The following is a 27,769-nucleotide window of genomic DNA, read 5'->3' on the forward strand; positions in this document are numbered from 1 at the left end:
GTTAACTGTATTCCTCTCTGCAGTTGCTGTCAGACCTGCTGAGTTTTTTCAGGTATTTTTGTTTTTGTTCAAAAATACTGCATTTCTTCCTAAGTCAAATAATCTACAAAATATCAGACAAGGGTGGCTGATGGCTCAGTGGGTGAGTGTATCACTTGGTGTGATTCCTAGCTATACAGACCAGGTAGGCCCCAGGTTCAATGCCTGGTCTTCACTACATTTGCTGATCCCAATTAGGGCAGTGGGGAGAGACCCTGCAATGGTCCTTAGTATCATTAGACTAGGGAATGGCGAATGGGGCCAAGGTTTCCCTTCAATGTTTTCTATTATCTCTGGACACTGGGTGAGGGCAAAGGTTGTGCCAGGGTCAGCCGTGTTGCTCCCACCCTGAATGAAATGCCCTACTAACCTCTGTGAAGAGTTCCTATTTGGGTTTGGTATTGGAGAGAAGCCAATACCAGTGGAATTGTATAAGTTAACATCTTCAGGAGAACTGATGATGATGAAGTAAAACTTCCAAAATTAAATCTACTGCAGAAAATGGTTCTCTGAATGAAATGATTGTCTGGGGCAGGCAGCTTCCCAACCAAGCACTAACCAAGCTTTAGCTCCAAGGGTGCAATTAGGTAGTGCATTTGCAATCTAATGAAACTCATCTTTTCCAGTAACATTTTGAATAAATACTGCTATTAAAAAGGGTCATTGTTCATATTTGTTCTTTGTTGGATATGACTTAAGAGCTGCTCTCAGCAATTTGACTTTAATCATCAACTTATATTTTGATAAATCAGACACAGCAACTTCACCCTCACTTCTGTCAGCTACACTTATACAAGTGATGTTTGTACAGTGGCACAGTGCTTCTTGAGCAAATCTAATTCATTAGATTTGGTGAAAACCTCTGGCTGGTGTAAGGTTGAAAAACCAAGAGCCAGGTCCATGGTGATTGATTTTTTTTTGTTGAAAAATCACATGTTTCACTGGCAATCTTTCACAACAATTTAAACAGTATAAGCACCACAACCTTAACACTGTGGAATGTGACTCAGAACTTGAGATGATCAAGCCTTCATCCCAAGAGAACAGGAGCATTGTCTGCTTTTTTCTTGCCCATGAGTTAGTGCCTCATTTTTTTTCCTCATTTGTAGTTCAAAAAAAGATACATTTTATACTTTTCAGGTGGCCACTTAACTTTGATATATTTATTCTCACACTGCAATCTCTATTGTCTGTTATCAGGCGTGCTCTGTTTGTTCAAGTAGTTGGTAAAATATAATCATATAATCAATCTAAAGTCATGAGAATATCCAAGCCTCCAATATCTTCAGATTGTTAAATAAAGTGGTGAATAGGCCCAGCATTCTTTACAGTTTTGCTGAAGGTTTTAATGCATTCTGTCTTTTTCTGTTCGCTTTGTTTTTTTAAACGCAGGGATTTCACTTACTGGGTCAGATTGTTCAAGGGTTCAAAATTGGAAGCTTTATCTATGAGATGCTGCCCAGCCAGCTTACATCATCTCCAAGGAGATGTTCCTTCCACCCACAGAGACAAAGACAACATTCCTTGGAAGATCCCAATACCATGGATGTTACATTAAAAAAATTGAGCTGCGACAGTGGTTCACAGCCATACAGGACAATTGCTGGTGAGGAAGACCATTCAGCCCAATTTATCTAACCAAATCTGAAAAGCCCACCCCCTACTCGCCCTTCTCCAACATTAATGCAATATCCAGTTATTCTGAGACTGATTCCACCTATACAGGAACCCAGTCCAATTATTGGTCACATTTTGTGCAAAATGCTCATCCTGATTTTGTTTTTTACTGGTTTGAACCTGAGCCCTTGCCCTATATTTTAGATTTGTTTAAACTAACATGCTGGATTTATCTTTTCCATGCTACTTACTATCTTCTCTAGTTCTCTGCCCAAAGGCAGGTGTAACCCTCAACACCACGATCTCCACCACAGGTAGAAGGCCCCAAATCCACCCCAGAACAGGGATCAAACCCCATGTAGTTAACACCAACAATCCAAGCCACACCAGCTGTCCAGCCAACCAGTCCAGGTTGCTGTGACAACATGTACTTTTACAAGCATGTATAACCTGGAGCTATGGATAGTGATGGTAGAGGCTCCAATTTCTTTCCATCATCTGGAATCTCTTCCACTCATATCAGCTGCCATGAGTGTATGTTGGAAGGGTTTACAAATTAATACTCAGCCTGTTCGGCCACATTATCAATGCATCTTCCATGGCCCTCAGGTGGGACTTGAACCCAGACCTTCTGGCTCAGAGGTAGGGACACTACCCACTGTGCCAACAAACCTCCCTTCTACCTTATAAACCTCAATAACATCACCTCTTATTCTGACCGGAATTTTCTGCCCCTGTTGGCATCGGGCATCATGGCAGGTGTCAGTGGACAATATGGCATGAAGGCCAAAAATCGGTTTTACGCTGTCATGAAACCAGTTGGCGATCATCCATTCCGCCCATCAATGGCAGGCCGCGTTTCCTGCCGCCAGACATCGTGAACATCATTTTAATACATTTGCATCTAATTATAAGCCCTGCTTGCCAGAATCAACCCCCCATGCTGGATCATCCAGGCACGTCGGCGTCTTTCACAACTGTACATGATTGATGTGCACCTGGTGGGCTGAACCTCGCTCGGGACTTCAACTTTGTTTGCCTACCTTGCTTCAGGCATCACTCATGGTCATCAGCACAAGGCTTCGCAGGCTGCTCCATATTACTTTAGGGGGTCTCATGGACAGGTTTCTACCTGCCAGACGTGAGGGTGACTTTTCATTGGCTGCAGGGCTAGGGCTTGCTTGGGGAAGGGGGAGAAGTGACCGCAGGCAAGGGAAGAGGCTGCAGGACAAGAGCTATGCTGGGGAAGGGAGATATCCCAGGATGTGCGTGGGGGCACATGTTGATCTGTGCAAGTGGTCTCAAAATGGTGAGGACTGAGGAGGCAGTCTCCAGAGGAGATGAGGCCAGATGGTGATGTGAGGGTTTGTTGAGAGAGTGAGTGGTGATGTGCCTTGAGCTGGCAGTGAGTGAGATGCTAGCAAATGTGTGATGGATTTGTGAGTGATGAGATGTTTGCCTTAGCCTAGTGGCATGGATGAGATCATTCACCCTGCACTGGATGTCCAAACTCTTGTGTGCAGCATTGGCACTAACCACCTCCGCCACCATCTCCCAAGCTGGCATGGTGAGACTGATGGGCCTTCTGCAGCCAGAGCAGGGGTAGAGGATATCGCAGCAGGCCAGCACAGCGTCCAGAAGGTGTCCCAGGGATGCATCACTTAACAGGGGGACTGCACTCTTCTGGGCTTTTGGGGCCATGTCTTCACCAGTGCCCTCCTGGGCTGCAAACATTGAGAAGTCTGCGCAGTTGCAATTTAAATATGGCGCCCTGCGTGAAGAAGCAGCAAGGTAACAGCATGGCGGGAAAATCAGAGGCTCCCACCAGCAAAACAATGTGTTTCCTGTGGCTGCATAATTAATAAGGTGGGCATGGGATGATACAACGTGAAATGCTGCTGTTGCAGCCGGTGGGTAAAACATTTTTCCTGCCTACTACTGCACTTAGCGCAAATCTGGGACGATTCACCCTCTATTTTTACTCCTCAGCCAATTTATTATCCTTTCCCAAGGTTACCCTGAATTCTTGTAGTATGATGCTTACATAAAGCCTTTTGTATGAAACTTTATCAAATGCCTTCTGCAAGCCTAGGCATCTCAGATTGCTGGGTTTTCTACAATCTACTTAGAGTGACACTTCCTCAAAAATGTTGATCAGGCAGGATCTTCTTCTGGATCCATGTTACTCTGCAAGTTGTCATGACCAAGGATCCTATCCCCAAATTACTTATAGACATATTGAACTTTTAAATAAGAATGTGTTTTTTTAAAAAGGACATACAAGCAAAAGCTGGCTGAGGCTGTAACTTAACCACTTGCTGAAAAATTCCTATGTGGATTACTTGACCAACTAGCTCAGAGAGAATGGGATGCTGCACCTAAAAGGTATGACAATGCCTACTTCAGACAGAGGTACTTCAAAGGGAAAGATACAATGCAAATTGAACTGTAATTTCCTGTGGTTTCAGGGATAATGGAAAATGATTCACATCTCAGCTGAAACCACTGTTTCACTCTATTGAGTTATATCCTAGACTGTGAAAATAAACTAAGTTTGAAAACAGATCTGTTGTTTTTCCCTTCGAGGAATGCACAAGGAAATGAATTTTAAAAAATCAACTGCAACCCTAGTTCTGTGTGCTAGTCTGGTGTTCTGTTCTGATGTGTGTGCTGTGAAGGCCACAGCTGAGGAACACCAACTGGGGCATCCCTGCACTTGCTGGTAAAAAGTTATTTTCTCCCTGATAGCTGGAAGCAAGTCACAAGTCAACAAATCCACAGTTGAAAAGGAAGCAGGACAAATCCTGTTAGCTAACCTGCAAAACCAAGAATCTCCAAACCAACTGTTCAACTGCCAAAGTCAGCACTACCAGAATCATCCCAATTTAACAGCCACAACATTTCACCATCTACTTATCACGGACAAGCCAAAGGACTGATTCATATATCTTTATAACTTTCATTGATGGACTCAATTTCTTATTTCTTAACTGTGTGTATGTGCATTATGTTTTTATTATTTTTTCTTGCATTTTAATAACTAATAAACTCACTCTTTCTTTAACTCAAGAAAGCCTGGTTATATTGGCTCCTTCTAAAACATAAATACATTTGGACTGGGCAAAGATATGCACAGGGAAAGAATCCTTTTTAAATTAAACCGTGCTGCGACCAACCAAAGGGGCTGAATAAAGAAGGGGAACTAATTCATCTCTCCTCACCCGGGAGCATAACAAATTTGGGGTACCTTGACTGGGGTCATAACAAATTGGAGGGAACCATGACCGGGGACTGTTCGTAACAAAGTTTACTCCTAATGATCAATGCTATTATTTTCCATTCAGTTGAGATTCCATCTGCTTTACCATCTCTCTGAAGGTGGGCACCATGTTATGTTGTTTCTACTGACACATCAGCAATATCTAACGACTCCCTCATAATGCCAATCAATGCCTCACGATTCTTCTTGTCTCTCATAATACTTTGGGGGAAATGCCATCAATTTCTGCAGATTTATTCATTTTCTTCCCTTTAATCTGCCAAAATATCGATTTTGTGCAAATGGCAATTACATTCATAAAGCATCTTTAACACAGTAAAACATTCCAAGGGGCTTCGCAAGGGGAAGTAGATTGGACAATCATCAGGAATTGGCTGATGTTTAGGGAAGGCTGACTGGGTGGGTTTTGAGGACGGGTTTTCAGTAATGGGCACTCCCAATATCAGACCTTTATTACTGAGAGACCAAGGTAACTCACACTGTAACATATCCGAGCCAAATCTTCAGATCTCTGGATTGTCAAGGATTGGGTGTATAACCGAAGATGCACATGGGACTCTGTGGAAGTCCAGACGTGCTGACCTCCATGGGAATTTCCTGGGAGTTTCAACTTCTGATGGGCAATTCCCCTCCTCACTGGGACATTCTTACAATGTTTCCCACTCTGAGTTAGAGTTGAAGACTTTAGTTCCGTTAAATTATTTTACGGGATGTAGATGTCGCTGGCTAGAACAGCATTTATTGCCCATACCCTAATTACCTTTGGGAAACTGGTGGTGAGCCGCCTTCTTGAACTGCTGCAGTCCCTGAGATGTAGGTGCACCCACAATGCTGTTAGGGAGGGAGTTTCAGGATTTTGACCCAGTGATTAGGAAGACTTGAAACCAGAAACATTGATTGACTCATTTGAGCTCTATATTACTACGATGAATTCTTGGGTCACTTGATACGGTATGTTCCTTTCTTCATTAATTTCAGCGATATATTTCCAAGTTAGGATGGTGAGTGACTTGTAGGGGAACTTCCAGGTGGTGGTGTTCCTGTCTATCTGCTACCATTGTCCTTCTAGATGGTAGAGGTTTTAGGTTTGGAAGGTGCTGCCTAAGGAGCCTTGGTGAGTTTCTGCGGTGCATTGTGTAGATGGTACTCACTGCTGCCACTGTGCATTGGTGGTGGAGAGAGTGAATGTTTGTGGATGGGGTGCCAATCAACACGGTCTGGTTTGTCCTGGATGGTGTCAAGCTTCTTGAGTGTTGAGCTGCACTCATCCAGGCAAATGGAGAGTATTCCATCACACTCCTGACTTGTGCCTTGTAGGTGGTGGACAGGCTTTGGGGAGTCAGGAGGTGAGTTACTCATTGCACAATTCCTAGCCTCTGACCTGCTCTTGTAGCCACAGTATTTATATGGCTAGTCCAGTTCAGTTTCTGGTCAATGGCAACCCCCAGGATGTTGATAGTGGGGGATTCAGCGATGGTAATGCCATTGAATGTCAAGAGGCGATGATTAGATTCTCTCTTGGTGGAGTTGTTCATTGCCTGATATTTGGGTGGTGCAAATATTATTTGCCACTTGTCAGCCCAAGCCTGGATATTGTCCAGGTCTTGCTGCATTTGGACATGAACTTCCTAACTATCTGAAGTTTCGCGAATCATGATGAATGTTGTGTAATCATCAGCGAACATCTCCACTCCTGACCTTATGATGGAGGGAAGGTCATTGATGAAGTAGCTGAAGATGGTTGGGCCTAGGACACCACCCTGAGGAACTCCTGCAGTGATGTCCTGGAACTGAGATGATTGACCTCCAATAACCACAGCTGTCTTCCTTTGTGCTAGGTATAACTCCAACCAGTGGAGAGTTTTCCTCCTGATTCCCATTGACTGCAGTTTTGCTGGGGCTCCTTGATACCATACTTGGTCAAATGCTGCCTTGTTGTCAAAGGCAGTCACCTTCTCCTCACCTCTGAAGTTCAGTTCTTTGTCCATGTTTGAACCAAGGCTAGGACAGAATCTGAATGACCCTGGCTGAATCCAAACTGTCAGCAAGTGTGTTATTGCTAAGCAAGTGCTGCTTGATAGCACTGTTGGTGACCCCTTCCATCACTTTACTGATGATAGAGAGTAGACTGATGGGGCAGTAATTGGCCGGGTTGGATTTGTCCTGCTTTTTGCACACAGGACATACCTGAGCGATTTTCCACATTGCTGGGTAGATGCCAGTGTAGTAGCTGTGCTGGAATAGTTTGGCTAGGGGTGAGGCAAGTTCTGGAGCATAAGTCTTCAGTACTATTGCCGAAATATTGTCAAGGCCCAAAGTCTTCACAGTATTCAGCACCCTTAGCCATTTCTTGATATCACATAGAGTGAATTGAATTGGCTGAAGACTGGCATCTATGATGCTGGGAACCTCGGGAGAAAGCCAAAATGGATCATCCATTCAACACTTCTGGCTGAAGATTGTTGAGAATGCTTCAGCCTCATCTTTTGCATTAATGTGCTGGGCTCCTCCATCACTGAGGATGGGGATATTGGTGGAGCCTCCTCCTCCAGTGAGTTGTTTAGTTGTCCACCACCTTTACGACTGGGTGTGGCAGGACTGCAGATCTTAAATCTGATCCATTGGTTGTGGAATTACTTAGCTGCTTATCACTTGCTGCTTATGCTGTTTGGCATGCAAGTAGTCCTGTGTTGTAGCTTCACCAGGTTGACACGTCATTTTTAGGTATGCCTGGTGCTGCCCCTGGTATGCTCCCCTTCTGTCTTCATTGAACCAAGGTTGATCCCCTGGCTTGATGGAAATGGTAGAGTGGGGATATGCCGCACCACGAGGTTACAGATTGTGTTCAAGTACAATTCTGCTGCTGCTGATGGCCCATAGCGCCTCATGGATGCCCAGTCTTGAATTATTAGATCTGTTCGAAATCTATCCCATTTAGCATGGTAGTAGTGCCACACAACACAATGGAGAGTATCCTCAACATGAAGACAGGACTTCGTCTCCAAAAGGACTGTGCAGTGGTCACTCCTACTGTTACAGTCATGGACAGATGCATCTGTGGCAAGAATGAGGTCGTGTGTTTTTCACCATTGTTGGTACCCTGACCAACTTCCACAGGCCCTGTCTATCAGCTATGTCCTTTAGGATTTGGCCAGCTTGGTCTGTGGTGGTGTTTCCGAGCCACTTTTGGTGATGGACATTGAAGTCCCCCACACAGAGTACATTCTGCGCCCTTGCCACCCTCAGTGCTTCCTCCAAGTTCAACATGGAGGAGTATTGATTCATCAGCTGTGGCTGGGCAATCCATGGTAATCAGCAGGAGGTTTCCTTGCCCATGTTTGACCTGAAGCCATGAGACTTCATGGGATCTGGAGCCAATGTTGAGTACTCCCAGGGCAACTCCATCCCGACTGTATACCACTGTGCCACCACCGGTGGGACTGCGCATACAAGCCCAATGTAGTAATTGTAAGTTAAATCTTTTCTTACTGTTATGGGGATCATGTGACTGTATGGACAAATCAGCCCTAAGCACAGAGAATCTTATGGGTGGTGTTTTCTAGCCTTGGTCTTGGAATAAGCATGCAGCTTCATCAGGAGTCTGTAAATAAAGTGTATTGTTTCTTACAAGAAACCAGCCCAATATTCCAAATTTATTACACCCCGGGATGTTGATGGTGGTATCTGGGACATGGTCTGTAAGGGGTGATTATGACAGGCTGTTGCTTGACTAGTCTGTGAGACAGCTCACCCAATTTTGGCACAAGCCTCCAAATGTTAGTAAGGAGGAATTTCCAGGGTCGATAAGACTGGGTTGCCATTGTTGTTTCCAGGGCATATGTCAATGCTAGGTGGTCTGTCCGGTTCATTTCCCTTTTATTGCGGTTTGATGCAACTGAATAGCTTGCTAGGGCATTTAAGAGTCAACCATATTACTGCAGATCTGGAGTCACATGTAAGCCAGACCAGGTAAGGCATGGCAGATTTCCTTCCAGGACATTTGTGATCCAGGTGAGTTTTTACAACAATTGGTTTCATGGTCATCATTTGACTTTTAATTCCAGAATTTTTATTGAATTCAAATTCCATCCATGGTGGGATTCAAACCCATATCCCCAGAGAATTAGCCTGAGCCTCGGGATTACCAGTCCAGTGACAATTCCACTACGCCACTGCCTCCCCCACAGTACTTACTTAGGTAGTAACCCAGAACAGTTTCGACAATTTAAAACCTAGTCTAACATCTGGGTAACTACACAATTAACCCTCCAATCATCCATCTGACTTCCCGACTACATCCCCTGACCGCTCAATCACCCTCCGACCCCCCCGCCCCAATTACCCTCCTCCCAACTCATCTACCCCTGAATCCAATGAACGCCCAATCAGCCTTGACTCCCCACTTCGTTGTAAAATGCCTTCAAGAGAAATCAGTATGACATCAGTAGAAGGGAAACGTTTCATGAGATGCAGTCTTAGTTTCATTTTTGCTTTGAGCAGAGTACACACACACAGCTCTGATGCCTTCAAGATTTATACTTAACTGCTCTCCTGTGCCTGGTCTTAATAAATGAGCCCACATGTTTATTAAATTCCTTATAACTGATTGGTGCTTTGTGTCTTGTACAGTAAATAAGCCCAAGGAATTATATCATTATAATAACACGACATGGTGATCAGCAGTGGTAAGACAGGTGGCAGCAAGAGTAACTACAGTTACAACATGGTGAACAGCTTTAGATCATGCTACATGGCATGGTCTGACCGCAGTGTAGTCAGTGTGGGAAAGCGATGAAAATCCAGCATGTTGACTGCAAAGAAAAGCTTTGGAGACAAAGTGCCAATATAATGTTCAAGTGAAGAGCTGGTAAGCAGACGGATCCCTTGTGGTGTGATTGTAGTGCATAGCCTGTTAGTTCTGCGAGTGGGAGAGCATGTCAAGAGGGCCAGCACTGGGTTAGCTCAGTGGGAAAGGCGAGTCAGCAGGGTTTGGGCATGGGAGTGTCAAATAAGAGCAAAAACAAAATAGCCATCATAAAAATTGGGTCAGAGAAGGTTATGATTATAATGGGTGGCTTCAGGAGTTGCTGAACACTAAATTGAATAAAAAACAAAGACACCATTGCTCTATGGTGTATTCCCTGCACAACATATCTTCTTGGGCAGATCTTCAGAAAAGCGCATGAAAGTGGCTAAAGCGACACTCATCTCAGGTACTACAGAGGAAGGGAGGTCAAAGCAATATTGTCAGAATGTCCACAAAATTCCCCAGTTTCAATTGGGATGCAGCTGATCTACAATCCGAATTCAAAATATTTAAACAATATACAGAGCTATGGTTTCTTGATTCCGGTGTGTCTGAACCAGACAATCAAGCAATAAAAATTCACCTAGCAATTGGGAATGAAGGTCTACACAGGCTGAATATGTCAGCATTAGCAGGAGTGAAAAGACCCCCAAAAGATATGGACTACATTGGAAGACAAGTTCAGAATCAGTTTCAATTTATGCAATCATTGACTAGAGTTCATGTCATTTTGAGAACAGCCTAGAGAATCCAAAGAGCACTTCATCAGCAGATGCAGAGGAAAGGATAAGTACCGTGATTTTTCAAAGAAAGAGCTAGCAAATAGAATTGTAGAGTTGCTGAGCAGAAAGGGCCAATGGCAGTGACAGTGCACTAGAGCAAAGTCTGACTCAACTACAAAGAGCAATGCACTGATCCAAACAGATTATACACAATGGCTATCTACAAGCATTAAGAATGACTGGTATCCCAGTCAGAAACATACACATTAGGTGACTGACAAACCAGGACATGATGATAATGTGCACAATGAGGCAAAGAGCGGTGGACACATGTTTCACGCCATCAACTTCATGGACAATATAGATACACTGTGCAAAGTATTTGCCAAGATTAAAATTATCTGTCCTAAGAAAGTTGATAACTATGTGTTATTGGCCAAGATTGACATGCCAGCAAGTGCCAACATACTACCTCCGCAAATTCTAAAAGACACGTATCCACAGACATGGAAAACCATGGCGTAGCCTGCTACTGTGAAACATTCAGAATGCAACGGTTCACTAATTCCATGTGCAGGATCCATAGTCCTTGAGAGCAAGTACAATCAATCCTCCTGGGTGTCACAGATGTTCTACATAGTGAAAACTAAAGGCCCAGTAACACCAGAATGTTGTGACCTCCAATCAGTAACAATCCATGGTATCAGTCAGACAGCATAAGGCAGAGCAACCTCAGAAACTACTTCTATCACCTCAGTTCATGACCTGATATCGAAACATGCAGAATGTTTCGACAAAATTTGCAGTTCAAAGGGAGCTGCAACATTACACTTGCAGGAGAATACAAGTCAGTGAAGTGATCCAACAGGTAAGTGCAGCATCCACATACAAGACAAATTGAAGGTCAAACTAGAAAAAATGGAGAAAGATGGAATCATTGGAAGAGTGCAAGCGCACACAAATTAGTGCAGCTCAATCGTGTGTCATAACGGACGGATCATTGAGAATATGCCTCAATTCACGATATTGAAATGCAGCTTTGAAATGCTGTCTTTACAAAAGACCCACATTTGAATAGTTAAACCCAAAATTTTCAGGTGCCAAATTCCTCTTGAACCTCATAATCTCCGGACCTTGGACAGCCCGCTTCTTCTCCTCCCCAAAATCTGCAAACAGGACTGTCCTGGTAGACCGATCATGTCAGCCTGTCCCTGCCCCACAGAACTCATTTCTTCCTATCTTGACTCCGTTCTCTCTACCCTTGTCCCGTCTCTTCCCACCTACATCCGCAATTCCCCTGCTGCCCTACATCATATCAACAATTTCCAGTTCCCTGGCTCTAACCGTCTCCTCTTCACCATGGACGTCCAATCCCTTTACACATCCATCCCCCACCAGGATGAACTGAGGGATCTCCACTTCTTCCTGGAACAGAGGCCCGAACAATCCCCTTCCAACACCACTCTCCTCTGTCTGGCTGAATTTGTTATTTCACTGAATAATTTCTACTTAAACTTGTCTCACTTACTCCAAATAAAAGGTGTGGCTGTAGGTACCTGCATGTGCCCCAGGTATGCCTGTCTCTTTATGGGGTATGTGGAACATTCTTTGTTCCAGTCCTACTCAGGACCTCTTCCACAACTCTTTTTTCGATACATCAATGATTGTTTCAGTGCTGCTTCATGCTCTCGTCTGGACCTGGAAAAATTTGTCAAGTTTGCTTCCAATTTCCACCCCTCCATCATTTTCACATGATCTATCTCTGACACTTCTCTTCCATTCCTTGACCTCTCTGTCTCAATTTCTGGTGATAGACTGTCCACCAATATTCATTACAAGCCCACCGACTCCCACAACTACCTCAACTATAGCTCCTCAAACCCTGCTTCCTGTAAGGACTCCATCCTATTTTCTAAATTCCTTCACCTCCATCGCATCTGTTCCGACGATGCCACTTTCCTAAACAGTACTTCTGACATGTCTTCCATCTTCCTTAACCATGGTTTCCCACTCATGGTGGTTGACAGGGCCCTCAACCCTGTCTGACCCATCTCCCGTGCATCTGCCCTCACACCTTCCTCTCCCTCCCAGAACAATGATAGGGTCCCTCTTGTCCTCATTTTTCACCCCACCAGCCTCCGCATTCAAAGGATCATCCTCCCTGTTTCCGCCAACTTCAACATAATGCCACCACCAAACACATCTTCCCTTCAGCACCCCTATCGGCATTTGGTAGGGACCGTTCCCTCCAGGACACCCTGGTCCACTCCTCCATCAACCGCAACACCTCAACCCCATCCCATGGCACCTTCCCATGCAACCGCAGAAAGTGCAACACCTGCCCCTTTACTTCCCCCCACCTCACCATCCAAGGGCCCAAACACTCATTTCAAGTGAAGCGGTGTTTCATTTGCACTTCCCTCAATTTGGTCCACTGCATTTGCTGCTCCCTCTACATTGAAGAAACCAAACGCAGACTGGGTGACCGCTTTGCAGAATACCTTTGGTCTGTCCGCAAGCATGACCCAGACCTTCCTGTCGCTTGCCATTTCAACACCCCACCCTGCTCTCATGCCCACATTTGCACCCTTGGCCTGCTGCAATGTTCCAATGAAGCTCAACGCAAACTGGAGGAACAGCACCTCCGACTAGGCACTTTACAGCCTTCCGGACTTAACATTGAGTTCAACAGCTTCAGGCCATGAACTCTCTCCTCCATCCCCACCCCTTTTTGATCCCCCTCCTTTTTTCTATACTTGTTTTTTTTTTAATTTTAATTTATTTATTTATTGTTCCCCCACTTATTTTCATTATTATTATTTCTCAAATATATTTCTATTTTATTCATTGTTTTATCCTCAGCTTTTAGCCATTTCGATCTTTGTTCCCACCACCATCCCCTCCCCCGTCCCCACCCTCACTAGGGCCATCTGTCACCTTCCAGAGTGCTTACCCTGGCCGGGCCATTATCACATTCTGCTTTCCACTCTTAATGTCACTATTAGCACCTCCTTTAACCAGTACCCCACTATTAACACACCTTTGGCCCTTTGTTTATGACAGGTTTTGCAATCTCTCCTTTACCTCCAACTTTTGCTGGCCTTCTAATCAGCTTCACCCATTCCATCTCCCTTAAAAAGTATATATTTCACCACATTTCTACTTCCCTTTAGATCTGAAGAGTCATACGACTTGAAACATTAATTCTGTCTGTCTCTCCACAGATGCTGTCAGACCTGCTGAGTTTTTCCAGCATTTTTTGCTTTTGTTTCAGATTTCCAGCATCCGCAGTATTTTGCCTTTATCTTAGTGTTTAATTGACTGCCACTTGTCCTCCAGGAATGCCTACCTTGAAGATGTACTGCTCTTCTCTCTGACAAGATTTCCGCTTGACTCTTTCATCCTGTACACCTTCATTCTTTTCCATTTCCCTCCTGGTGTTTGACACAGTGTTTACTAAAACTTGCTTTCACAGCCATATTTCCTTCCTCAGTGACTGTCTCCATCTCCGACTTACCCCACGTGGATTCCAACTGAAGTTCCATTCCTCATGTTTCGAGTCCACCCAGGATTACAGGTTTCTCCAGGATGTACAACATTCCTCAGGCTGCTGTTCCCTTCGCATCCAGAGATCCAAACTCAGTGCTATATGCCGCCATATGAACACTCGACCTCTCCCTCCAGCAGCACCCTATCTCAAAGCTGTCCATGCTCCCATTTTCATTTTATTCTTCGTCTCATCTGAGGCCTTAACAAGAAACTTTGTCTCTTTCTTTCAGGTGCTAAGGAACGCAAGCTCCAACAACTCATTGATACCAACACCCATCCAGAACCCTCCACCCCTTCCCATCCCTCTGACCCCATCCCATCCTTTAATCCCAGCCCTTGCCGTGAATTCTCCATACCCCCTGACCTACCCCTCTCTGATGCTGAACGTTCAGTACTCAACAAAGAACTTAGTTTCATACCCTTACGCCTTCAACTCAATGAATTCCAGGCTTGGCACGATGCTGAACTCTTCTTCTGCCGTCTTTGACTCCGAGGTCAATTTTTTAGGCAGGAGTCCTCCCCCTGTTCAATGGATCCTTTCACCTGCCTCCAGTATTCTCCTTCCACCTGGACCCCTCCCTCTGGCCCCTTACTTGCCTTTGATCTTTTCATTGAGAACTGTCGGCACGACATCAGCCATCTCAATTTCTCTGCTCCTCTCACCCGCTCTAACCTGTCTTCTTCTGAACTTGCTGCGCTCCATTCTCTCAGGTCCAACTCTGACAAGGGTGGTGTTGTTGTTGTTGTCTGGAGCACTGACCTCTACCTCACAGAGGCTCTGCACCAACTCTCAGACACTTCTTCCTGCCTCCCCCTGGTCCATGCTCCCACTACTGAACATCAAGCTATTGTTTCCAGGAATGTTACTGACCTCATCCTCTGGAGATCTTCCCTCCACACCTCATAGTTTCCCAACCTCGGACAGCCCGCTTCGATCTGTTTCCCAAGATCCACAAACAGAACTGTCCCGGTAGACTGATCATGTCAGCCTGTTCCTGCCCCATGGAACTCATTTCTTCCTATCTTGACTCCGTTCTCTCTCCCCTTGTCCAGTCTCTTCCCACCTACATCCACGATTCCTCTGATGCCCTACATTATATCAACAATTTCCAGTTCCCTCACCCTAGCCACCTGCTCTTCACCATGGACATCCAATCCCTCTATACCTCCATCCCCCACCAGGATGGCCTGAGGGCTCTCCACTTCTTCCTGGAACAAGAGGTCCGAACAATCCCCTTCCATAACCACTCTCCTCTGTCTGAACTTGTTCTCTCACTGAACAATTTCTCCTTAAACTTGTCTCACTTCCTCTAAATAAAATGTGTGGTTATGGGTACCCGCATGTACCCCAGTTATGCCTGTCTCTTTATGGGGTATGTGGAACATACCCCATAACATTCCAGTCCTACTCAAGACCTCTCCCACAACTCTTTTTTCGATACATCGATGACTGTTTCAGTGATGCTTCATGCTCTTGTCTGGACCTGGAAAAATTTATCAATTTTGCTTCCAATTCCCACCCCTCCATCACTTTCACATGGTCCATCACTGACACTTTCCTTCCCTTCCTTGACCTTTCTGTCTCAATTTCTGGTGATAGACTGTCCACCAGTATTCATTATAAGACCATCAACTCCCACAGCTACCTCGACTACAGCTCCTCACACCCTGCTTCCTGTAAGGACTCCATCTCATTCTCTCAGTTCCTTCACCTCTGTCACATCTGTTCCGATGATGCCACTTTCCTAAACAGTGCTTCTGACATGTCTTGCTTCTTCCTTAACCGTGGTTTCCCACTCATGGTGTTTGACAGGGCCCTCAACCCTGTCAGACCTACCTCCCGTGCTTCTGCCCTCATATCTTCCTCTCCCTCCCAGAACAATGATAGGATCTGTCTTGTCTTCACTTTTCACTCCACCAGCCTCTGCATTCAAAGGATTATCCTCCGCCATTTCCGCCAACTCAAGCATGATGCCTCCACCAGGCACATTTTCCCTTCGCCGCACCCCCCCCCCCCCCCACCAACCAACTGTCAGCATGCTGTAGGGACCGTTCCCTCTGGGATGCCCTGGTCCACTCCTCCATCAACCGCAACACCTCAACCCCCTCCCACAGCACCTTCCCATGCAATCGCAGAAGGTGCAACACCTGCCCCTTTTCTTCTCCCCACCTCACCATCCAAGGGCCCAAACACTCTTTTCAAGTGAAGCAGCACTTCACTTGTACTTCCCTCAATTTAGTCCACAACACCTCCGGTCTGTCCGCAAGCATGATCCAGACTTCCCTGTCTCTTGCCATTTCAACTCCCCATCCTGGTCTCAAGCCCACATGTCCATCCTTGGCCTGCTGCAATGTTCCAGTGAAGCTCAACGGAACTGGAGGAACAGCACCTCATCTTCCGACCAGGCACTTTACAGCCTTCTGGACTGAATATTGAGTTCAACAATTTTAGCTCATGTACTCGCTCCTCCATCCCCACCCCTTTTTGATCCCCTCTGCTTTTTTTCTATATTCATTTTTATTGCTTAATTTTATTTTTAATTGATTTTTTTCACACTTACTTTCATTTATTATTATTTATTTATTTATACAGAACTGTAGAAGGGTCATGAGGACTCGGAACGTCAACTCTTTTCTTCTCCGCCGATGCTGCCAGACCTGCTGAGTTTTTCCAGGTAATTCTGTTTTTGTTCTGTATGAGTGATTGCTGCCTTGTGCCTTGTACAGTAAATAAGCCCAAGGTATAATATCATGATAATAACACGACACCCCTGACCTCCTAACTACTTCCCCAACCAACTGACTACACCGCCCCCAACAATGGACTCGACTACCCCCACCCCACCTAGCCTGACTAACCCCCTGACTACCCCCAAACATCCAACTGAAATCCAGGTCATAGCCAACTAATCATCAGACCTGACTGCTTCTCACATCCACCCGACTACCCCCCTGATTCAACCTGACTGCCCCCAACCTGTCTACAAACTTACCCACCCCACCAACTTACCACCTTACTCACTTACCCACCCTATCCATTACCCTGCTTCCCATTTATCCATCTACCCACCTCACCCACCTACCCACTTACTAAGCTACTCATTTATCCACTGATCCACCTCAATTATTCACCTATTCATTCATCCATTCTGTGTCTGAAACTGAAGATGGCTGATGAGAAGAAACCAGCTCCCAAGAAGAGAACCAAGAAAGCCTTAAAGAAACCAGCAGCAAAGGGCAGGAAGAAGCAGCAAAAGTCGGGAAATGGGAGTTACTCCATCTACACCTACAAAGTGATGAAATAGGCTCATCCCGACACCGGCATCTCCTCCAAGGTCATGAGCATCATGAATTTGTTTGTGAACGATATTTTTAAGTGCATCGCGGTTGAGGCTTCCCGCCTGGCCCATTACAACAAGCACAGACCCATCAGATCCCGGGAGATCCAGACCACCATGCACTGCTGCTCCGGGAACTGGCTAAGAACACTGTGTCGGAAGGGACAAAGGCAGTGACCAAGTACACCAGCTCCAAGTAAAACTCCACACTGGACTGAAAAACATTCAGTCTGGACAATTAAGCTTAATATATGGCAGTTAGTGCCGTACAAAGGGGAGTATCCTGTCTTCCCCCGATTCTACTCTGCTCCCATGGGGCTCCCCAAGGGATGCTATGCATTTCTTTGACAGACAGGTGTGGAAGGTCCCGGAAAAAATGTGCAACGGTGTTGAATCAGGGAAAGTTTCGAGTTCAGCGGCAACTTAACTATCAGTGCCGCTGCACTGACGACCTGGGCCATGTATACAAGACACTCTGAAATCACAGACACTAGTATTTTATGAAACATGCACAGCCTTCAATGCACAAAATCCTTTTACACCTTAAAACAGAAGGCAGAGCATGATGTCGCACTTTCAAATGTTGAAAGTTATGTACTATATCTGAGTCTGTAAAATGCTGATGACCAAAGGATTGTTATTGGATTCCTTGATGTGCCTGTCGGTATCTGGGTTTGAATCCTCCCCCACCCCACAGCCGTGGTCCTGCTTCCAAAGCAACCTTATTAACAACACAAAGTAGAAGATGCATAAACAACTGAGGCCACATAGACCCAGAAGTTGCGCATGTACCAGTCCCACAAGATACAGTTATTCATTAGGAAAAGATTCCATCGTGCAAGTACTTACAATATCATTTTTGTAATTAAGTTTGGAAGCAGATAGGATTCTTAGCATTGTTGCAACTTAGGTGCTGATCATAATCTCAACTGGTTCTTTTTGAGTAGAGGGATATTTTTTATGGTGCATGCAATGACCAATTCGAAAATAAGGACACCTGCAAAAAAAAAGGCTACACATCCCTTGGGTGTGTACAATTTACAGCTTTCACTGTACATAAATACAAACACATATTAAAAATATGTACACGCATAAGCTCATACTTCAATAGGCACACAAATGTATACATTATATGCAGGCACATACTTAAACATACATATACATACACATATACATATATACACACAAATATATTTGTTCATACATAAAGTACACCTAGGCCAGGACTTATGAACTTGTTGAGGCGTGTCTCCCCCCAGCGGATGCAGCAAGCTATTTAAATCTTCATTCGATATGGCGGGATTGTAATATCCCACCAGGCGAGAGGGGCCACAAAATCCTGGGCATAGTGTGTGTATTTGGGGAGATGGTGTAGTGGTAATGTCACTGGACTGGTAATCCAGAGGCTCTGGTGACATGGGTCAATCCCACCATGGCAGCTAATGGAATTAAAATTCAATTAATAAAATCTGGAATATTGCTAATCTCAGTAATAGTGCCCATGAAACTATCATCAATTGTTGTTAAAACCCATCTGGTTCTCCTTAGGAAAAGAAATCTGTCATCCTTATGTGGTCTGGCCTACATGTGACTCCAGATCAACAGCAAAGTGGTTGACTCTTAACTGCCCTCTGAAATGGCCTAGCACACCACTCATTCAAGGGAAATTAGGCATGGGAAACAAAGGCTGGCCTTGGCAGCGACACCTCAACCCATGAAAGCATAAAAAATAATTAAACATAAGCACACATCTACATACATGCAGGCTTTTATTTTTATTTGTTCAGGTGATGTGGGTGTCACTAGCTAGACCAGCATTTATTGCCCATTCCCTAATTGCCCTTGTTCAGAGGGCATTTAAGAGTCAACCATATTGCTGAGGGTCTGGAGTCACATTTAGGCCAGACCGGGTAAGGACAGCAGATTTCCTTCCCTAAAGGACATTAGTGAACCAGAAGGGTTTTTAACAACAATCAGCAATGGTTTTATGGTCCTTATCAAAATTTTAATTCCAGATTTTTATTTAATTCAAATTTGACCATCTGCTCTGGTGGGATTTGAACCTGAGACCCCAGAGCATTGACCCTTGGTATCTGGAATACTAGTTCAGTGACAATATCATAATGCCGCCATCTCCCCCTAATAATGCACAAATAACATCAATAGTTCCACTTCAAAAAATAATTAATTGGATGTGAAGTGCTTTGGGACATCCTGAATATTTGATAAGGTGCACTAAAATTATTTTTTCTTGTTTACACTGAGCACTATGCAGTTTTATACAGTACAACACTGCTCTCTATTGCCTGAATGCAATAGTGACATTTTGCTTTTAACATTTTATCCCCCACCTAGAAAGAATTTTCAGCTGTATTTTACCAGCAATAGAATGCAGACCATTATTAGCAGGCAAAGCTGGGTACACACAAGCATTGTTACATCCCATCTGTACATTACTGTACAAATGTAGCTACAGATTATCCACTTTAAAGCATAAAAAGAAATATGTAAGAAACAGGGGATGAATTTTAACACCTTGTGGCTTTGACTTGTAGGGGGTGGGAGGCACAGCAAACGCAAAACTAACTGGCTTACGTAAGTTTGTGACCTGGGGTGTTTTAAGTCATGGGCCTCGTTCACATGGTCATCTGACCACCTGAAACAGGCAGGGGGTGGCAGCTATCCAGCAGGTAGGCCAGAAAGTTCAGGCAGCTAGAGGGTGCCAATTTGTCCCAAAGGAAGATTTGCCAGCGTAAGAACATAAGAAATACGAGTAGGAGTAGGCTATTCGGCTCCTCAAGCCAGCCCTGCCATTCAATAAGATCATGGCTGATCTGCCCCAGGCCTCAGCTCCTCTTTCATGCCAACTCCTCATAGCCCTCAACTCCCCAATATTTCAAAAATCTATCTACCTCCTCTTTAAATATTCTCAGTGATCTAGCCTCCACAACTCTGTGGGGTAGAGAATTCCAGACATTCACTGCCCTCTGAGAGAAGAAATTCCTGCACATATCAGTTTTAAACGAGTGTTCCCTTAATCTGTAACTATATCCCCTAGTTCGAGATTCCCCCACTAGTGGTAATATCTTCTCAGCATCTACCCTAGCAAGCCCCCTCAGAATCTTGTGCATTTCAATAAGATCACCCCTCATTCTTCTAAACTCTAATGAATAAAGGCCTAACCTGTTTAGTTGTTCTTGATAAGTCAACCCCTTCATCCCAGGAATCAGCCTAATGAATCTCTGTTGAACTGCCTCCAATGTCAGTATATCTTTTCTTAAATACAAGGACCAAAACTGTACACAGTACTCCAGGTGCAACACCCTGCACAGCTGTAACAAAACTCCCCTGTTTTTAAACTCCAACTCCCTAGCAATACAGGCCAAAATTCCATTTGCCTTCTTAATTACTTGCTGCACCTGCATGCTAACATTTTGTGTTTCATGTGCAAGAACACCCAGTTTCATGCACCAGAACACCCTCCATGCTGCGCTTTTTTGGAGTCTCTCTCCATGTAAATAATAGTCTGCCTTTTGATTCGTCCTACCAAAGTGCATAACATCACACTTTCCTACATTAAACTCCATCTGCCAAGTTTTTGCCCATTCATTCAACCAACCAAATCCCCTTGCAGATTACTTATGTCCTCATCACAACATGCCCTCTCACCTATTTTTGTATTATCATCAAATTTGGATACATTACACTCTGCCCCCTCCTCCAAGACATTAATATAGATAGTAAATAATTGAGGCCCTAGGACTGATCCTTGTGGAACTCCACTAGTTATGTCTTTCCAATCTGAAAAAGACCCATTAATCCTGACACTCTGCCTTCTCTGTGTTAACTAATCCTCAATCCATGCGAATACTGTGAGCTCCTGTTTTGTGCAATAGCCTTTTGTGTGGCATCTTACTGTATGCTTTCTGGAAATCTAAATACACTACATCTACTGGTTCCCCTTTATCAACTCTGCTTGTTATATCCTCAAAAAACCCAAGCAAGTTTGTCAAATATGATTTCCCTTTCACAAAACCATGTTGACTTTGTTTGATTGTGTTAATCTTTTCAAAATGTCTCACTATTTCTTCCTTAATAATGGACTCTACATTTTCCCAATGACAGATGTTAGGCTAACTGACCTATGGTTTCCTACTTTTTGTCTCTCCCTCTTCTTGAAAAGGAGCGTCACATAAGCGGTTTTCCAATCTGCTGGGACCTTTCCGGAATCCGATGAGCGCTGGAATATTTCCACTATCTCTGCAGCCACTTCCTTTAAAACCCTTGGACGCAGGCCATCAGGTCTTGGCGACTTGTCTGCCTTTAGTCCCATTAGTTTGTCAAATACTTTGTCCCTCATGATAGAGACTGTTACAAGATCTTTCCTCCCATTAGCTCCTTGTTTATCTGATATCTTTGGGATGCTTATAGAGTCCTCCACCAGACTGTTGCAAAATATTGGTTTAAATTATCTGCCATTTCCCTGTTCCCCATTATCAATTCTCCAGTCACATCCTCCAAGGATTCCACGCTCACTTTAGCCACTCTCCTTTTATATACCCGTGGAAGCTCTTGATGTTTGTTTTTATATTTCTTGCCAATTTACTTTCATAATCAATTTTCTCCTCTTTATTAGCTTTTTAGTTATCCGCTGCTGTTTCCTAAAAAATTCCCAAACCTCTGGCCTACCACTAGTTTTCATCGCTTTGTGTGCCTTAGTTTTTGAATGGATACCTTGGCCACCATTGTTAACCACGGGTGGTTCATACTTCTCATCAAGTCCTTCTTTTTGACCGTAATACATTTTTGCTGAACATTCTGAAATATCTGCTTAAATGTCTGTCACTGCTCATCCACTGATCTTCACCTTAGCCTATTTTCCCAGCCTGCTTTAGATAACTCTTTCTTCATACCTCTATAATTGCCCTAATTTAAGTTGAGGGCACTGGTTTGAGACCCGAGTTGCTCACCCTCAAACTGAATTTGAAATTCTACCATGTTGTGATCACTACCTACAAGAGGACCCTTAACTACGATATCTCTTATTGATCCCACTTCATTACACATTACTAGATCTAAAATAGTCTGTTCCCGGGTAGGTTCTGCAACGTATTGCTCTAAGAAACAATCCTTGATGCACTCTACAAATTCATCTTCCATATTACCCCTGCCAATCTGATTTGTCCAGTCAAATGCAGATTAAAATCACACATGGCAATTATAGTGCCCTTCTTACATGCCTCTTCACTACCCTGCACCTCTGCTCTCTCATTTCTTTTTGATTTTTTAAACTTCCCTTCAATTGAACCCTCCAACCCACTAAACCCTCCACCCCACTAATTACTTTAAACTCCTATCTACAGCCCTAGTTATATAATTCACCAAGACACTGGTCCCAGCAGGGTTCAAATTAAATCCGTCCCGACAGAACAGCTCTCTCCTTCCCCAATACAGGTGCCCCATGAATCGGAACCCATTTCTCCCACATCAATCTTTGAGCCATGCATTTACCTCTCTAACCTTATTTACCCTATGACAATTTGCAACTGGCTCAGGTATAATCCGGAGATTATTACCTTTGTGCATTTGCTTTTTAATTTAGCCCCAAGCTGCTCATAGTCCTTCAGCAGAACCTCTTTCCTAGTCCTATCTATGTCGTTGGTACCTACATGGACCACGACAACTGGATCCTTCCCCTCCCTCACCAATTTCCTCTCCAGCCCAGAAGAGATGTCCTTAACCATGACACCAGGTAGGCAACACAGCCTTTGGGACCCTCAGTCTTTGCTGCAGAGAACAGTATCTATTCCCCGAATTATGCTATCCCCTATTACTACTATATTTCTCTTCTCTCCCCCAACTCGAATGGCGCTCTGTACAACAGTGCTGTGGTCAGCTCGTTCACCCTCCCTGGAGTCTATGCCCTCGGCCACACTGGGATAAGAACCTCGTTACCATTGGACAAGTGCATTGGCAGAGGCTCCTCCAAAGCTAGATTCTGTATCTCCATACCTGCCTCACTCACAGTCAAACCCTTATGTCCCTGACCACGGTCCAAATCTGATGTAATTAATCTAAGGGGTGTGACTGTCTCCTGAAATATAGTGACCAAGTAACTCTTAGCCTCCCTGATGTGTCACAGTACCTGCAGCTCAGACTCCAGCTCACCAGCTGTGAACCGAAGTTCCTTGGGCAGCCAACACTTGCTGTAGATATGGTCACTAGGGAGTGCACCAGTGTCCACCAGCTCCCACATACTATGGCTGCAACACGTTGCCTGCCCAGCCATCTCTATTCTCTTTAATTAATTAATTTGGACGTTAAATATCTTAAAACTGAGCTTCTTAACTGTGCTGTTCAGCTGTAATAACGTCACCTGATTTAAACCACTCGGCCAATCAGAAGAGACACGAAATAGATACCCACCAATCACCTACCTGTTTTCCTTTGATGACACACTTTGGCTCTGACAGATAGAAACAGGTTGAAGGGGCTCTTTGCCGTCGGTTTTTATATCCTGCTGCCGCTGCCCTTCTCACGTAGGTCCATATTCCAGTGCCTCCCTCTCTGCTGCCAGATTTTATCTCCCACTGCTGCCTTTATCACGCAGGTCTGCTCTCCATGTGCTGGGCCGCCCTCTCTGCTGCCGGTTTTTATCTCCTGCTGTGGCTTCCCTTCTCATGCAGGTCCACTCACCTCGCTGTTTTAAACTGAAACTCCCGGCCTTCTCCTAACTGTTTTAAATAATGAAACTCCAGGCACTCTCCTCATTGTTTTAAACTGAAACTCCCTGCTCACCCCTTGTTGTTTTAAACAGAAACTCCTGGCTCTCTCCTCGCTGTTTTAAACTGAAACGCCTGGCTCTCTCCTCGCTGTTTTATACTGAAAGTCCCGGCTCTCTCCTCACTGTTTTAAACTGAAAGTCACGGCTTTCTCCTCGCTGTCTTAAACACTGAAACTCCTGGCTCTCTTCTCGTTGTTTTAAACACTGAAAAGTCCAGCTCTCTCCTCGCTGTTTTAAACACTGAAACTCCCGGCTCTCTCCTCGTTGTTTTCAACACTGAAACTCCCAGCTCTCTCCTTGCAGTTTTAAAATTAAACTCCCGGCTCTCTCCTCACTGTTTTCAACACTGAAACTCCCGGCTCTCTCCTCGCTGTTTTCAACACTGAAACTCCCAGCCCTCTCCTTGCAATTTTAAAATTAAACTCCCGGCTCTCTCCTCACTGTTTTACAGTGAAACTCCCAGCTCTCTCCATACTGATTTACGCTGAAACTCTCATCTCTCTCCTCGTTGTTTTAAACACAGAAATTCCCTGCTCTCTCCTCACTGTGTTAAACTGCAACCGCGGCTCTCTCCTGACTGGTTTAAACTGAAACTGCTGGCTCTCTCCTCGCTCTTTTAAAATGAAACTCCCAGCTCTCTCCTCACTGGTTTAAACTGAAACTCCCAGTTCTCTCCACGTTGTTTCAAAATGACATTCATGGCTCTCTCCTCACTGTTTTAAGCTGAAGCTCCCGGCATCTCCTTGTTGTATTGAAATGAAGCTCTAGGCTCTCTCCTCATTGTTTTCAACTGAAACTCCTAGCTCTCTCCTCATTGCTTTAAACTGAAGCTCCCAGGCTCTCTCCTCACTGTTTTAAGGTGAAACTCCCAGCTCTATCCTCACTGTTTTCAACTGAAACACGTGGCTCTCTCCTCACTGTTTTGAACACTGATAATCCCGGCTCTCTCCTCACTGTTTCAAACTGAAACTCCCGGCTCTCAACTAGCTGTTTTAAACTGAAAATCCCAGCTCTCTCCACACAGTTTTAAACTGAAACTCCTGGTTCTCTTCTCACTGGGCAGAATTTTCTGCCTGTCAGGCTTGCAGGCCCAACTCAATCTCCGGTGGGTGGGGAACCAATCCCCATTGGAGAAGTGGGCCCCACCACCATTTTAAGTGGGTGGGCCAATTAAGGATCGCTCAGCGTGACGCCCAGCAGGAAGCGCTATGATTCCCCAAATGCGAGAGTGTGCTTTTTCGAGCATGTGCACAAAAGACCGCACATCTCCCTGAGGCTAAGTGCAGCCTTAGGGAGATCGCTGACATCCGTATAAACTTTAAAAATAGAAAAATGTAAAAGTCCTTAACATGTCCCCCTCATGTGACAATGTCACACAAGATGGGACACGTTAATAACTTTCTCTGAAACTTTAATAAACTTTTTTAAAACCCTACATGAAACATCAGCCCGCTGGTGGATGAGGTTTCATGTTGTTTCTATTCCCCGCCGGGGCTCCTGGCCTGCCCGCCAACCTTAAGGTTGGATGGGCAGTTCCTTTAATTGTTTTAATAATCTTGTCAATGGCCCCAATTGGCCTTTGACAGGTCGGAGGGCGGACAGCTGATCTCGCTGTGCCCCCGCCTTCCTGAAGACTTAAATAGGGCGGGATGACGCAGGGGTTCCCCACAACATCATCCAGCGTCGGCGAGCGGGCCCCACCCCCCAACTCACCGACGGAAAAATTCAGCCCACTGTTTTGAACTGAAACTCATGACTCTCCCTTCCTGTTTTAAACACTGAAACTTGCAGCTCTTTTCTCACTGTTTTAAACACTGAAATGCTCGGCTCTTTCCTCGCTGTTTTAAAATTAAAATCCCGGCTCTCTCCTCACTGGTTTACAGTGAAACTCCCAGCTCTCCCATGCTGATTTACATTGAAACTCCCAGCTCTCTCCTCGCAGTTTTAAGATTAAACTCCAGCTCTCTCCATGCTGATTTACACAGAAACTCCCAGCTCTTTCTTTGCTGTTTTAAAAATCAAAACTCTGAGCTTTCTCCATCTGTTTTATACTGAAACTCCTGGCTCTCCCCTCACAGTTTTACACTGAAACTCCCGGCACTCTCCTCACTGCTTCAAACACTGAAGTTCCCAGCTCTCTGCTCGCTCTTTTAAAATGAAACTATTGGCTGTCTCCTCGCTGTTTTAAAGTTAAACTCTCAGCTCTCTCCTTGGTAGTTTAAGCTGAAACTGCCATCTCTCTCCTCGCTGTTTCAAAATGACACTCACGGCTCTCTCCCGCTGTTTTGAACACTGAAATTTCTGGCTCTCTCCTCGTTGTTTTAAAATGAAACTCCTGGCTCCCTCCTCACTGTTTTAATCTGAAACTCCCAGCTCTTTCCTCGCTGTTTTATACACTAAATCTCCCGGCTCTCTCCCTGGCAGTTTAAGCTGAAACTGCCGGCTCTCTCCTCACTGTTTTAAAATGAAACTCCCAGCTCTCTCCTCATTACTTTGAACTGAAGCCCCCTGCACTCCCCTCACTGCTTTAAACTAAAACTCCCAGCTCTCTCCTTCCTGTTTTAAACTAAAATGCCTGGCTCTCTCCTCACTGTTTCACACTGAAACTCCTGGCTTTCTCCTCACTGTTTTATACTGAAGCTCTTGGTTCTCTCCTGGCTGTTTTTATCTGAAACCCCTGGTGTCTCCTCACTGTTTTAATCTGAAATGCCAGCTCCCTCCTTACCATTTAAAGCTGAAACACTCGGCTCTTTCCTCTCTATTTTAAACTTAAACCCTTGGCTCTCTCTACGCTCTTTTAAACTGAACTCCGGGCTCTCTCCTCGCTGTTTTAAACTCTGAAACTCCCAGCTCTCTCCTCACTGTTTTAAACTCTGAAACTAACGGTTCTCTCCTCACTGTTTTAAATACTGATACTCCTGGCTCTCTCCTCGCTGTTTCACACTGAAACTCCCGACTCTCTCTTCACTGTTTTACAGTGAAACTCCAGGGTCTCTCTTGGCGGTTTTTATCTGAAATCCCTGGTCTCTCCTCACTCTTTTACACTAAAACTCCCAGCTCTCCCCTTGCTGTTTTAAACACTGTAACTCCTGGCTCTCTGCTCACTGTTTTAAGCTGGGAGTCCCAGTTCTCTCCTCACTGTTTTCCATTGAAACTCCCAGCTCTCTCCTCACTGTTTTAAACTGAAACTCCTGGCTCTCTCCTCACAGTTTTAAACTGAAAATCCCAGCTTTATCCTCACTGCTTTAAACTGAAACTCACGGCTCTCTCCTAGCTGTTTTGAACTGAAACTCCCTGTTCTCTCCTCACTGTTTTAATCTTAAACTGCCTGCTCTCTCCTCACTGTTTTAATCTTAAACTGCCTGCTCTCTCCTCACTGTTTTAATCTTAAACTGCCTGCTCTCTCCTCACTGTTTTAATCTTAAACTGCCTGCTCTCTCCTCGCTGTTTTAATCTGAAACTCCCGGCTCCCTCCTCACTGTTTAAAACTGAAACACCCGGCACCCTCCTTGCTATTTGAAACTTAAACTCTAGGCTCTCTCCTCACTCCTTTAATTTGAAACTCCTGGCTCTCTCCTCGCTCTTTTAAATACTGAAACTCCCGGCTCTCTCCTCACCATTTTACACTGAAAC

Source organism: Carcharodon carcharias, chromosome 10, assembly GCF_017639515.1.
Source record: "Carcharodon carcharias isolate sCarCar2 chromosome 10, sCarCar2.pri, whole genome shotgun sequence".
NCBI lineage: Eukaryota > Metazoa > Chordata > Chondrichthyes > Lamniformes > Lamnidae > Carcharodon > Carcharodon carcharias.